The sequence below is a fragment of the Micromys minutus genome (genome assembly GCF_963924665.1).
Source record: "Micromys minutus genome assembly, chromosome: 6".
Classification (NCBI taxonomy): Eukaryota; Metazoa; Chordata; class Mammalia; order Rodentia; family Muridae; genus Micromys; species Micromys minutus.
In genome coordinates this window covers 32047135-32059224 of record NC_137975.1, presented here as the reverse complement: position 1 = coordinate 32059224, position 12090 = coordinate 32047135, and the positions used below count along the sequence as shown (strand labels likewise).

General features: G+C 36.5%; 1 pseudogene across 1 annotated transcript; it reads left to right on the top strand.

Annotated features, from left to right (window-relative positions):
• Nucleotides 1–5956: 5956 nt before the first annotated feature.
• On the top strand, nucleotides 5957–7295 carry LOC308422160 (long-chain specific acyl-CoA dehydrogenase, mitochondrial-like; annotated as a pseudogene). The gene has a single exon. The product of its transcript is annotated as a long-chain specific acyl-CoA dehydrogenase, mitochondrial-like (transcript).
• Nucleotides 7296–12090: the final 4795 nt, after the last annotated feature.

The window sequence follows — 12090 nt, the reverse complement described above, 5'->3', positions numbered from 1 at the left end:
CCCCAAAATGCTTTTCAAAATCTGTACATGTATCTGTTTTTTTAAATAAAGTTATGAAAACAAACTAAAAGCAAAAGAATTATACTATCTGAAATTAAGTTCTTCGTTAACAATGCTTTATTTCTGATTCAAGTAAAATAATATGTCATTAAAAATTAATAATGCATACTTCATTCAAATAGAAACAAACTTGTGTATGGAAATAAAAGAGACCAGAAGGAAGGTGAAGAAAGATAAAGGGAAGTGGATCAATGGTAAATACAAAGAGAGCATGACAAGATTAGCTGTAAATGCCTTAATGAAACCTAAATCCTTGTACAGTGCCAAGAAAACCATTATATATCAGAAAGATGAGACTGTATTGCTTTCTGTTAAACACATACATACATGTGCATGCGCGCGCGTGTGTGCGCACACACACACACACACACACACACACACACACACGATAAGAATCATAAAATAAATCTTGATTGTACTGACATTTAGACCAATGTGTCACAGTTAATTTTTACAGACAAAGACATATGCTTTTAATAGAATTATATAGATCATAGAATAACGGGCATTAAAAATGGCTAGCATTGGGTGAACGTGAACTATGCCTACTGCAGAAATTCACTCGCATATTTTGCTGAAGATTTGTGCTCTTTTTTTCAATTGCTCATCCTCAGATCCTTACAGAAGTGCCTATTTCCTCATAAAATGCTCTTCTTTCAGCACTTCATGTCTGTGGAAACAAATTAAAGAGAGAAGCATGGACTGCAAGGAAGAAAATCAGCAGGCAACCCTCTTGAAGACCCAAGCTGCATGTGGAGATAAAACTGAAGAGCCATACAGCCACATAATTAAAGCATCTGTTCAGAAAACACAGCGCTGTGCTGGAAGCACACATTTATTTAAAGGACTTCAGAAACGGTATTTTTTAAATCCGAACTTCAAGTTCTTTCATGCAATAAAATATGGAGGAAAATGTTAGAAATTATGTGGAGGAGAGTATTAGAAATGGAGTAAGACAGTTATGGGGATTTTCTCTTATTGTTTCTTTCCATCTGTTTACTTGTACATTCCACAAATTTGTATTTTGTGAAGCCTTCTGTGTTTAAAGTAAGCACAGGCTTGAGAAGACAGTAATTACAGTATATAATTTTTAAATGCAAAAATGTCTTTACTCTTTTCTTCATTAAAAGAATTCATAAAAATATTTCTACCCCCTTTTAAAGCTAGGATATATGACTCATAAAAAACAACATTAAATATTAAGTCAATATGGTAAACAAACATATGCTATAAAATAAAATAGAAGTAATAATTTGATTATTTTCTGTAATCAAAAGAAAATGTAATAGAAAATTATAAAATTGACATGAGCTAAAATATTGAAATTCACAATAGAAATTTCAATTCTGTGAGTATGTTTAATTAGCTCAGAGACAAAATACTTGCTTACATATGCATAATATGCCCCAATTTTTCAATAAAATGAAATATACATTCCATTGATGAATACAGGAAATATTTACATTGATAAAACTGGACATAACTTGTTTTCTAAATTATGGCAAACACCAAGACAATGGATTAACAAGGATTTTAGCCTGAATAGCCTCATATAATTTTTGTTTTGCTAGGAAGAGAACAGGTATGTTTTATTTAGGGACAATGTCCCAGGCCCTGACAACAGAGAAATGTTCTGTGTGGACTTAATGAAGGTCATCCAATCTAGCAAAGTCTAATTAAAACAGATATGTGTGAGCTATGAGAGTTACAGCTCAACAGTCTTTTCCTACTATGTAGTTTGCAAAATCCCCATTGCTCAGGGGCCTTGACATCTGCATCACCATTTTCTGTTTCAATTACAACTAATGCAGCTTCAATAAAGGAAAGATGAATGCCACCCTGCCTCTGCAGCTTTGAAAGTTTAATTTGCTTTTTAACTTCAGAGTTAAAGTCCAAATACCAGAAATGTCAGAAGAACATACACATTTGTAGCTGTTTGCGAGATGATTAAATTCATACAAATATTCTCATAGACTTAGATGAAAAAAAATTTTAAATGTAAGAGAAATGGCATGCTCAACACTGGTGAGATGTCCAATGCAGGAGAATAAATAGCCTAGAGACCAAGATACTAAATATAACTGCGTAATGTTGGGCTCCATGAGTTACCCCACAAACCACATGAACAGTGATCTCAGTCAGACAGGAGTGGGTTATTGAACATGTACCCTAATATTGACCAGGGAAATAGCTCAGAATTACTGGAAGCTGCAACCCAAAACATCTTTCTCTGGAGCGTAAGGAGAAACAAAGAAACAAAACAAAAAAGAAAACAGAGTGATCTCAAATGCAGATTCAGAATGAGCAGCTTGACTCAACCTAGTTTGGCTAGCTAGAATTTTCCCCCTTTTATTGTATATTTTATGTATTTTCATTTCAAATGGTATACTCTATACCAGTTCTCACTTCTCCTATGCCCCTCCCCTTGCTTGTATGAGGATGCTTCTCCTTCCACCTACCCATTCCTGCCTCACCACCCTGGAATTCCCCTCCACTTGGGAAATAAGCCTTCACAGGACCTAAGGATTCTTCTATTAATGACAAACAATGCCTTCCTCTACTAAATATGCTACTAGAACCATGGATCTGTTCATGTGTACTCATTGGTGGTTTAATCCCTGGTACAGGATTAATAGAATAAAAAAAAATAGACACCTTACGGAAAGCAATCTACAGGCTCAATGCAATCCCCAACAAAATTCCAACTCAAATATCCATACAGTTAGAAAAATTAATTTGCAAATACATTTCGAATAAGATAAATCCCAAGATAGCAAAAAATCTTATCAACAATTAAAGAATTATTGGGGGAATCACCATCCCTAACCTCAAGCTGCATTATAAATCAATTGCATTAAAAACTGCATGATATTGGTACAGAGACAGGTAGGTAGATCAATGGAACAGAACTGAAGACCCAGAAATGAACCCACAAACCTATGGGTGATTTTTGACAAAAGAGCTAAAAACCATCTATGGGAAAAAAAAAATTAAAAATGGTGCTGTATTTTGGAGCAACTTTCAGGTATATGCCCAGGAGTGGAATATCTAGGTCTTCAGGTAGTAAGTACTGTGTCCAATTTTCTGAGGAACCACCAGACTGATTTTGGGAGTGGTGGTACCAACCATCAATCCCACAAGCAATGGAGGACTGTTTCTCTTTCTCCATATTCTCACCAGCATCTGCTGTCACCTGAGCTGTTGATCTTAGCCTCTCTGACTGGTGTGCGGTGAAATCTCAGGGTTGATTTGATTTGTATTTCCCTGATAACTAGGGATGTTGAACCTTTCTTTAAGTGCTTCACAGACATTCAGTATTCCTCACTTGAGAATTCTCATGCTCCAACATGTTCATATTAGCCTTATTTATAATATCCAGAAGCTGGAAAGAAGCCAGTTGTCCTTCGACACAAGAATGGATACAGAAAGTGTGGTATATTTACTCGATAGAGTACTACTCAGCTATTAGAAACAATGATTTTATGAAATTTCTAGGAAAATAGATGGTACTAGAAAATATCATCCTGAGTGAGGTAACCCAGTCACAAAAGAATGCCATGGTATACAGTCACAGATAAGCAGATAATAGCCCAAAAAAGCTCTGAACAACCAAGAGACAATTTACAGAATTTATGTAGTTCAAAAAGAAGGAAGGTCAGAATGTGGATGTCTCAGTTCTTTTTAGAGTAGAGAACAAAACACTCATTCATGGGAGGAAATACAAGGTCAAATAGAGGAACAGGTATTGAAGAAAATATCACTCAGAGATTGACCCACCTGGGGATCCACACAATATGCAGCCACCAAACCAAAGTACTATTGCTGATGCCAAGAAGTGTTTACTGGCAAGAATCAGATATGGATGTCTCCTCAGAGGTTCTACCAGAGTAATACAGATACAGCTAAGGATGCTTGCAGCTAACCATCAGATTATATACCCAGACCCCAATGAAAGAGCTAGAGAAAGAAATGAAGAAGCAGAAAGAGTTTGCAGACCCATAGGAAGAACAAAATTTCAACCAAACAAACAGAATACTTTTAGCTGACCATTATTCTGATGAGTTCTAAGAGGAGCTTATGGTTTTTGAATTTATTAAGATTAACATACAGAATATAGAGAACATATCAGGGTATGTTATCAACATGTCCTTGCTCTGAATCAAGGTGTTTATATGTGTGTATGTCTTTGTGTGTGTGTATGTCTTTGTGTGTGTGTGTGTGTTTATGTGTGTATGTTTGTTTGTGTGTGTGTGTGTGTGTGTGTGTGCTAATGACAGTCAGGCATATTAGAGCAACAATGTGAAATAGCTGGATGGCATATAATAAAATGGCTACAGTTATTCTGAGGTGGAGGTCAGATGTTAACACTAAAAATGAAATTAATAAAAAGACCAAAAGGAAGAAAAGATGTGCTGTTATACTCATATTTTGATGCCTCGTCCAGTCCTCATCAAAGAGGCTTTCTGTAGCATCAGATTGGAGGCCCACAAGAGATGGAGGAATGACAGTAAGCGTCAATGGTGATGGCGGACACCTTGAAAACATGGCCCATCAAATCAACTAAGCAGGGCTCATGTGGGATTACAAAGACTAAAGCAAGAAGCATGGGAATGTCATTGATCAGCACTACATAGGCCACATTTGTTATGGCTATTAGCTTGATGTGTTTGTAGGACTCCTAACCATGGGAGTGGGGATGTCTCTGACTCTTTTATCTGTTCTTGAGACTCTTTTAACTTTACTGGGTTTCCTTGTGGAGCCTCTACATGAAGGGCTTAGCCTAGCCTTATGGTAATATGCTTTGTTCCACTTGGTTGTCCTCCCGTGGAGGCATGTATTTTCCAAAGAGGAAACAGTAGGAGGTGTGGAAACAGGAGAGGAAGTGTGGGGGAAGTTAGAAGTAGAGGAAGGATAACTTGTATTTGGAAGTGTATATGTGAGAACAACCTGTTTTTAAGAAAAATGTAAAATTCGCATAATTATAGTTATCTTCACATAATATAAATTAAGCATAAAAATGAAAATTTAGGTTTCAAAACCTCGAAACTTATAGGAAACGAATCTGTGTCATTTGATTGAGTTTTAACTGATGGAGCATAAGGCAGTGTCTATATTAAGTCACTGATTTATGCACTGCTTTTATTTAATTTTACAGAAATGAGTATAATAAAATAAAGAACCGTCTGCATTTGACATTTATTGCAGCTGTAATTAAGTTTGTAGCATATCAGCAATGTTCTTGAAACAGTATCAATTACTATAATATTATAATCTCAACTGTTGTTTGTCTCCTAATTTACTTGAAATTTTCACTAGGGCAAATGTGTTTAAATTGTTTTTATATCATGTATGTAATACAAGAATCTAAAATTATGATGACCATTAACATTTTTAACAAGTATGTGTTTTAAAAAGGCTAATACCTCCTTAAAAAAGGAATTATCCTTCAAATTAGTCGTATACTTTTACTTTAAAATTCAAATTGTTACCTCAAATTGTTTCATAAGTTCTATATGTATCCATGCACAAATTATTAAATTTTCAATCTTTTCTAATTATATTAGCCAATTATGCTTGTTAAAGTAAACAAAACTTTTATTTCTATATGGCCATTTTGTTACATACCAAGGAAACCTTGTCACGTTTCTAAATGTTATACCATAACACACAATAATTGCATTCAACAGATACTCTTTAAGTTTTCAGTTTCCATAATCATTTATCATCCGCTTATAGCTGTGTTGTGTCTGTTTAAGTTTACTTGATGAGTTTTATCTTTTTACAGCATTCATTTAGTTGTTCTTCAAACATTTTATGAATATCTAATAATTAGCACCCATCCTGCAGTCCGGCCTCCTGCTGTCTGCATGTCCTGTCCACCACTGTCCTTCTCAACATGGCTGCGTGCCTGCTCCTCTGCTCCCTTCGCCTCCTGAGCGCCTGCTTGGCCCCATGCCTGCTGCCCTCTGCCTGATGTTCTCATTCTGGAGCAGAATCAGGTCTGAAAACTCCTTCTGCTACAAAATTAACTGATATTTGAATCAGAAGAATCTTTTCCTCGGAGCATGACATTTCCCGGGAGAGTATAAGGAAGTTTTTTTTCTTCTTCTTTTTCTTTTTTTCCAAAAAGAAGTGATTCTTTACCACAGAGAATGGGAGAAAGCCGGAGGAGTGAGAAGAGAGGTCTCGGGAAAAGCTGAAAAGCAGGTCCTGCTTGGCATCGACATTGCAGAGAAACACGGAGACACTGGCAGAGACTCGTTTTCAACAGCAGTTACTTGGGAAGAGCAGGCATACTCAAATTGCACACGCCCTGGTTTCAGCCTGCATTCAGATATCATCAGGCCCTATATTGCTAATTACGGCACAAAAGAACAGATGGAGACGTTCATCCCCCAGATGACGGCGAGCAAGTGATTGTTGTCATAGGTATGATTGAGCCTGAGGCTGGAAGTGACTTACAAGGAGTATGAACAAATGCCAGAAGATCTGGGGGTGGTGGGATTCTCAGTGGAAGCAAGGTATTCATCACTACTGGCTGGTTGAATGATCTCCGATCCTAGTGACAGTCACCAATCATGATGCTCCATCACCTGCCCGTGGCTTTAGCCTCTTTTGGTGGAACATGGAATGAAAGGATCAGAAGCTACATAAGATGTGAAAGAAAGCCCAGAACAAAGCAGAAGTATTCTTTGAAGTTGTCGAATTGAGAGCTAGTGCCCTGCCTGGGGAAGAGAATAAGGGCTTCTACTACTTCATGCAAGAACTCCCACAGGAAAGGCTTTTAATTGCTGACTTCACAATTTTTGCCTCTGCGTTCATGTTTGAAGAAACCAGGAACTATGTGGGGCAAAAAAAAAAAAAAAAAAAAAAAAAAAAAAAAAAAAAAAAAAAAAAGCTTTTTGAAAAACAGTTGCACACATACAGACGGTGCAGCATATATTAGCAGAATTAAAGCAAACATCTGTGTCACCAGAGCTTTTGTGGACATCTGTCTACAGTTGCATTAAACCAAACTTGAGCTCTCTGCCTCTGCTTCCATGGCAAAATATTGGGCATCTGAATTACAAAACACCGTAGCTTATCAGTGTGTTCAACTTCATGGAGGCTGGGGATACATTCGAAAGTACCTGATTGCAAAAGCTTAGGTGGATGCTCGGGTTCAGCCAATCTATGTTGATACCAACGAGATAATGGAAGAGCTGATCACAAGACAGATTGTCCATGACAGCTAAACATATGCCTACATCTTAGAATGCTCTTAAATACAGCTAATGATTGTTACAGAAAAGAAATAAAAGAGTTATAAAGATGAAAAAATAACCATCAGCAGCCATTGCCTTAGGTAAAATGGATGCCAAAAACCCAAACTAAATGTATGCTATTATTCATTGGCTTTGAATTCTATAGAAAACAATTAAATAATAAAGATTTATAAGATATCACTTTATTGGAGAAAATAAAGAGAAAAATAACCATTTAAAAGCTAAAGAGATGACTCAGCAATTCACATAATTTTCTGCTAATACAATGGACCTGACTTCACTTCCCAGTAGCAACATGAGATGGTTCACAGCTGTCAGTAACGATCCTTCCATGAGACCTTTTACTCTTGTGTTAGCAAACACCTGCATATATGTGATTATATACATATTAGGCACACAACCTATCCATAATTTAAAATAACAAAAATTTTAAAAGATAAGCAATAATGATAATTTAGGCTGTTTGATATTTTATGAGATTACCTAAGAATATTAAGGATTAGACAACATTTTCTGTGAAACTGTGAAGATACAATTTCAAGAATTAAGTTTAAAAGATGGTTGAATTGATAGTAAAAATGAATTGTCTCATATGAAAATATAATTTACTAAAGAATGTAATAACCGCAGCTTTTAGGAATAATCTAGAGTTGGTGAAACATAAGAAGAAGAAGGAGGAGGAGGAGGAGGAGGGAGAAGAAGGAGGAGGAGAAGGAGGTGGAGAAGAAAAAAAAGAAGAAGAAGAAAAAGAAGAAGAAGAAAAAGAAGAAGAAGAAGAAGAAGAAGAAGAAGAAGAAGAAGAAGAAGAAGAAAAAGAAGAAGAAGAAGAAGAAGAAGAAGAAGAAGAAGAAGAAGAAGAAGAAGAAGAAGAAAAGAAGAAGAAGAAGAAGAAGAAGAAGAAGAAGAAGAAGAAGAAGAAGAAGAAGAAGAAGAAGAAGAAGAAGAAGAAGGAACCCCAGCACATTTAGGATGCACGATCTAGACACTAATAGAGGGGAAGTAACTTTGCATCATCAGGTGTCAGTCAATTTGTTCAGGGATCATACTGGTGAATTTTCTGGTAAATTTTGTGGCAAAGGGGCAGGGAGCAGAGGCGGGCAGAAGGGGTAACATCTCAAATATAAATAGTGTATCTAATAAAAACTATGCAAAAAACAGAAGTACTTGCGGTTCAGAGGAAAACCACTCTTTTACTGTCTGTTTCCAGGTGTCTACGTCATCTTGTAGGTGAAGTAGAAATCATCTTCTAAATAGAAAACATAGTTGAGAAAAAAAGGTGACTCTTTTCTCCTTCCAGATCTCTACCCTTAACCCATATTCCAAGCTTCTGATCATGACAACTATAGAAGGAATTCAACTTAAAATCTAGGGCTCTTTCACAGATTAATCATTTAATAATGGTTTGAAGCTTTGCTGAAAACTGCCTCTGCTCTACTACATGAACTGCAAGTTATGACACATGAAAAGTGCCAGAATTCCTGTAGAAAGGAAGAAGGATGCAGGAAAGCAAAGCTCCATGTCAGTGACATGAAAAGAAAGGAAAGGCCAGATGAAGGCTACCTGATTTACTGACAACACCGCAGTCTAATATTTTAAAAAAAGAATTTTTTTGCAACTTTATTTTAAAAAGAGAGATACATGTAGAAATTTTTAAAAGCATTTTGGCATAAAGCAATATGAATATATTTTTGTCAGTACTTGATTGTTTTAGATATTTGATTGTATGCATTGAAATCTTACTTGTTACTGTATGCATAAAGTACATAAGAACATAATGTAACATGGAAACACTCAGAGTTTTCTTTGTGTGTATATATTAAACATAATGATTTTTGAATACCAAAAATTGCCACAAGGCTATATTCTTAGCTCTTGAATTATTAATGATTTAAGGTCTAGGTCTACCCCACTCAGAGAGGGTGCTATATGCCTTTTTTTTTCCTAAGAAGGACTGAGGCTTTCACTTCTTGTCCTTTGGTTTTTTGAGCTTCATATGGCATATAAGTTGTTTCTGGAGTATTTAGAGCTTTCTGGGGTTAGTATCCAATTTTCAGTGACTGCACATTATGTCTGTTCTTTTGTGACTAGATTATGTTGCTCAGGATGATATTCTCTAGATTCATTCATTTCCCTAGCAATTTCAAAAAGTCATTGTTTCTAATAGCTGAGTAGTACTCCATTGTGTAAAATAGCACAATTCTTGTATCCATTCATCTACTGAAGGACATCTGGGTTCTTTACAGCTTATGGCTATTAAAAATAAGACTGCTATGAACATTGTGGTACATGTGTCCTTATTGTATGTTGAAGCATCACTGGGGTATATGCCCAGAAGTGGAATAACTGGGCCTTCAGGTAGAACTATGTCCAATTTTCTGAGAAACTGCCAGAGTAATTTCCAGAGTGGTTGTACCAGCTTACAACCCCACCAAGAGTGGAGGAGTTTTCCTCTTTCTCTGCATCCTCTCCATCATCTGTTGTCAACTGGGTTTTTAATCTTAGCCATTCTGACTGGTGTGAGGTGGAATCTCAGGGTTGTTTTGATTTGGATTTTACTGATGACTAAGGATGTCGAGCACTTCCTTAGATGCTTCTCAGCCATTCAATATTCCTAAATTGAGATTCTTTTTTAGCTCTGTACCCAAGTTTTTCATACGATTATTTGATTCTCTGATGTCTAACTTCTTGAGTACTTTGTATATATATTGGATATTAGACTTCTATCAGATGAGGGGTTGGTAAAGATCTTTTCCCAATCTGTTGGCTGCCATTTTGTTTTCTTGACAGTGTCCTCAGCCTTATAGAAACTTTGTAGTTTCATTAAGTCCCATTTCTCGATTATTAGTCTTAGAGCACAAGTCATTGCTATTCTGTTCAGGAAAATTTCCCCTGTGCCTATATGTTATTAGGTTTTCCCTACTTTCTCTTCTAATAGTTTCAGTGTACCTGGTTTAATGTAGAGATCTTTGATCCACTTGAACTTGAGCTTTCTAAAAGGAGGTAAGAAAAGTTCTATTTTCACTCTTCTACATGCTGAGTGCCTGTTGAGCCAACACAATTTGTTGAAGAGGCTGTCCTTTTTCTACTGAATGTTTTCAACTCCTTTGTCAAAAATCAAGCTAACTGACATAATTAGACATCTGCTAACAAAGAATCTATTAATAGCATTGATGAACATAGTTAACATAATAAAAAGAGACAAAATACATTTTATATCATTAAGGTAATGTAATGGGAGGACTGGTGGAATAGACAGGAATATTGATTTTAGAGAGGCAAGGAAAAATTTTTATTGGAAATTCTCTGTATTTACATATCAGATGCTATCCTCTTTCCCCCCATCCCAACCAATCCCATCACATTGCCTCAATGAAGGTGCTCCCTTTCTGACCCACCCTCTCCCACCTTAGCACATTGGCATTCCCTTACATTAGCAAAAAGAGTCTTCACTGGACCAATGGCCTCTCCTCTCATTGAGGCCATAGAATTATATCCTCTGTTGCATATGCACCTGGGACCATGGGTCTCTCCATGCAAATTCATTAGTTGGTATTTTAGTCCCTGGGAGATGTGGTGGATTTGGTTAGTGAATAATTTAGTTCTTTCAATGGGGTTGCAGACTTTTTAGCTGCTTTGGTTCTTTTTCTAGCTCCTTCATTGTGGTTGTGGTATTCAGTCTGATGGCTAACTGCAAGCATTCACCTCTGTATCAGTATGGCTCTGGCAAAGCCTCTGAGAAGGCATCCATAACAGATTCCTGACAGTAAACATTACTTGGCATCAGAATTAGTGCTTGGGTTTAGTGGCTGCATATGGGATGAATCTCCAGGTGAGGCAGTCTCTGGATGATCTTTTCTCCAATCCCTGCTCTTCTATTTGTCCCTTTATTTTCTCTCAGTAGTGTTTTGTTCTCCATTCTAAGGACTGAGGCATCCACATTCTGGCCTTTCTTCTCTTTGACCGTCATAATTTCTGCAACTTGTTTCTCGGTTATTCAGAACTTTTTGGGATGGTATCTGCATGAGTGAGTGCATACCATGAGTGTTCTTTTGTGAGTGGGTTACCTTACTCAGGATGATAACTTCAAGTTCCATTCATTTGCCTAGGAATTTGATGAACTAGCTTTTTTTTTCTTTTTTTCTTTTTTCTTTTTCTTTTTTTTTTCTTTATCTTTTTTTTTTTTTTTTTTTTTTTTTTTTTTTTTTTGGTAGATGAGTAGTACTTTATTGTGTAAATGTACCACATTTTCTGTATCCATTCCTCTGTTGACAAACATCTGTGTTCTTCAAGCTTCTGGCTATTATAAATAAGGCTTCTCTGAACATAGTAAAATATGTGTCCATGTTAGATTTTGGAGATTATTCTGGGTATATGTCCAGGAATGGTGTAGCTGTGTTCTCGGTTGTCCTATGTCCAATTTTGTGAGGAACCACCAGACTGATTTATAGAGTTTACAACCCCTCCAACAATGGAAGAGTGTTCCTTTTTTTCTGCATCCTTGCCACCATCTTCTGTCACCTACAGTTTTGATTGGCTACCATTCTGACTGGTGAGAGGTGGAACCACAGTGTGTTTTAGATTTACATTTCCCTGATGACTAGGGATGTTGAACATTTCTTTAGGTGCTTCTCAGCCATTTGGTATTCCTTGGTTTAGAATTCTTTGTTTAGCTCTGTGACCTATTTTTAATAGGATTATTTGATTCTCTAGAGTCTAACTTTTTGAATTCTTTGTATATATTGGATGCTAGCCCTGTATCAGATGT